Genomic DNA, 2,706 nt, shown 5'->3' on the forward strand with positions numbered 1-2,706 from the left:
TATTAAATAAAACAAAAAATATATATTTCTGTTATTTTTTAATCATAATACTACATTTAAGAAGGTTTTGACACATCATAACCAATTATTAAGCTACGTACTTACATGTTTTAAAAAAATCTTCAATTAAATATTTAAAATAAAATCAATCATGTGCATATTACTACTGATTAGTCTTGATCACTCACACCCTCACTGTCTTCTTCAACGTTATCATTTGTATCATTGTCACACGGCAAATTTTCATAAAATGATGCATTTATTGGATTTTGTAAATACTTAGTTAATTTTAAAATATCTTTTTTCTTTGCGCCTTTCAATGGAATTAAGCCATCATATGCTGGCTTAAATGCAATCGTGACTGGCATTTGATGTCTTTTCACTATATTGAATCTATCCCACAGTCCAGAGAAACTGAGATGTTTGCAAAGCACTTCTCCCTTACAATCCTTGTCTATTTTGTACATTCTAACTTGCCTAAGATGAAAATCTCTGCCGAAGGATGACTTAAAGTAAGGCTTTAACGTATCTTTAATATTTAAAAAATCTTTTTGCTCCGGTTTCTCCAGAATAAAGGGCCCAGGAGTTTTTCTGGCATCCAATACAACTTTATCCCAATCCTCTGGCACGTCTGCAAGGATTGTTTTCCTTGCACTGCTGAACAAATGAAAGTCAGCGTCATTTGGTAAAAATGTGTGCCCTCTGATAGGAAATATATGGATGACTCGTTCAATTTTTTTTAATACATGTACCACCATATACCAAAACCAAATCATAACAAAATTTTTGTTTTGTCCAGCACATCCGTCACTCAAAATATACAATGTTTTCGTGCCTGCTGGCAGATGGTGGTTTATGTAATGTAGTAACAAAGATGTTACATCATTTTGACCTCGTTTGGCGAATCCTTCATGATACGTGTACATATATACATCATTTCTGGCTAGGTCATGTATCCCAAAAATGTAATACCATAGCTGTCTGGAATAAAATACCGCATTTGTTACCATATTCGGTAAAGGCAAATTTTGCATAAAATCAAACGATATGACTGTGGTATCACTTGAACCACTTGCGAGTTCTTTTAATCTTCGCTTCGTTGTAGTAAACTGTTGTGCTTTAGCCAGGTGAAGTTGATAATCTATCTCAATCTTACGTTTTTCATCTTCAGAGAGATCGGGTAATTTCAGTTTGGTTGTAACTGAATCACAGTATGAACACGTATCGCTTCGAGGAGCTCCAAATGACAAATTATATCTAGTTGTAAATACTCTGTAGTATGTGTCATAGTTTAGTTGAAGCCTGTATTTACTTAAAAACATCTCGTGCATTTTCATAATAGTCAAATTTTCCGGAAGATACCTAACATTCTTATTTTTCGCGAAAGAATAATGACTTTGACGTGCCTTAAATGATTGTATATGAATGTGAATCAACTGAATCACTGATTCAGGCACTGCTCTTGGGCGATTTGGATGCTTTCCTCGTTTGTCCATAGGAGCCGAACCCGAAAATGTGATGTTGTCTTGAATACGTCGCAGCCGGGAATGCGTAATACCATGTATTGCCACAAATGCCTTCATACAGACTTCTTCGTTAATACCATCAGATGTAGATCGTATCTAAAGTAAATAAAGAGAAAAAATAATTAGTTTTTCAAACACATTATCATTAGGTATAATAGGTGTAATGCCTAATTTGAATGTACATTTTTTATTAATTCAATGAATACTCACTTTATATTTATATGATGCTGAATGCTTGAATATACCATGATCATTGACATCATTTATTATTATCGGAGTATTTTTTCTCGGACGTCTTCTCTTGATCGGTACTACTTCTATACATCCAGATATATAGCCATCTTGTTGATTTTTAGAATCCATTTCATAAAAATTCTCAAATATTTCTTTCCGTAAATCTTCATTTATTTTTGTAAAACAATGAAACCTCTTGCACCTGGAAACATAATAATCAATTAAGTACAATCCTACATAATATACTTTATTACAATCATACATACATTTACATAAAACAACATAGTAAATACAATGCTTTGCATTCGAAAGAAGTCATAACTTCAAAGTAATCACAGCCATTGTGAACTAAATTTAATCACACAAACTATTCAGCATGGTAAATATTTTAGTACGTATTAATAATGTATAAGTTTTTAATTGAATATATGTTATGAATACATAATTATTCCTACCTGCAATCTTCACCGATAACTTTTTTTGAGAGTCGTTTCCCAACATGATTGACATGATCACTTCCCTTTATTTTGGCGGTTTTTATTAATGTTTGCTTGGTTTTATTAACTTTTCTCTTACGAGGCGTTTCGGATGTCTGTATCCTATTACATTCCATGATAAAATATACAAACAATCGTTAAGGAACTTCATAAAATGGCAATGCCAATGACTGAACGAATGAAAGATAATTTTGACAGGTCAGGCACTAACAAGTATGGAATGTATACTAACGCCTAACGCCGCCTGGTGATAAAAGTGTGGAACTACTGGACCTTTGTTGTTTTCAAACAAAATTCCTTGGACTATTGCTGTTTTTAGAAAAGTGGCATATTTTTGAGAGCGGATTTGAGGGACTTACGATTTTTTTAAAAAATATATCTTTGCACAGTTGTATGTAACCATACACAGGGAATATAGAAATGCAATAAAATGAAAATGGAAAAAAGTG

At 32.7% G+C, this 2,706-nt stretch overlaps 1 long non-coding RNA gene across 1 annotated transcript; it reads right to left on the reverse strand.

Annotated features, from left to right (window-relative positions):
- Nucleotides 1-309: 309 nt before the first annotated feature.
- LOC147077488 (uncharacterized) lies at nt 310-2,465 on the reverse strand. Its single transcript, XR_015069466.1, has 3 exons — nt 2,216-2,465; nt 1,737-1,962; nt 310-1,622 (listed from the first exon to the last, which is right to left on the reverse strand). It is a non-coding gene; the product is annotated as an uncharacterized LOC147077488 (long non-coding RNA).
- Nucleotides 2,466-2,706: the final 241 nt, after the last annotated feature.

The sequence above is a fragment of the Rhyacophila brunnea genome, unplaced genomic scaffold, assembly GCF_057557595.1.
Source record: "Rhyacophila brunnea isolate RB1 unplaced genomic scaffold, BYU_Rbru_1.0 scaffold_13, whole genome shotgun sequence".
Lineage (NCBI taxonomy): Eukaryota > Metazoa > Arthropoda > Insecta > Trichoptera > Rhyacophilidae > Rhyacophila > Rhyacophila brunnea.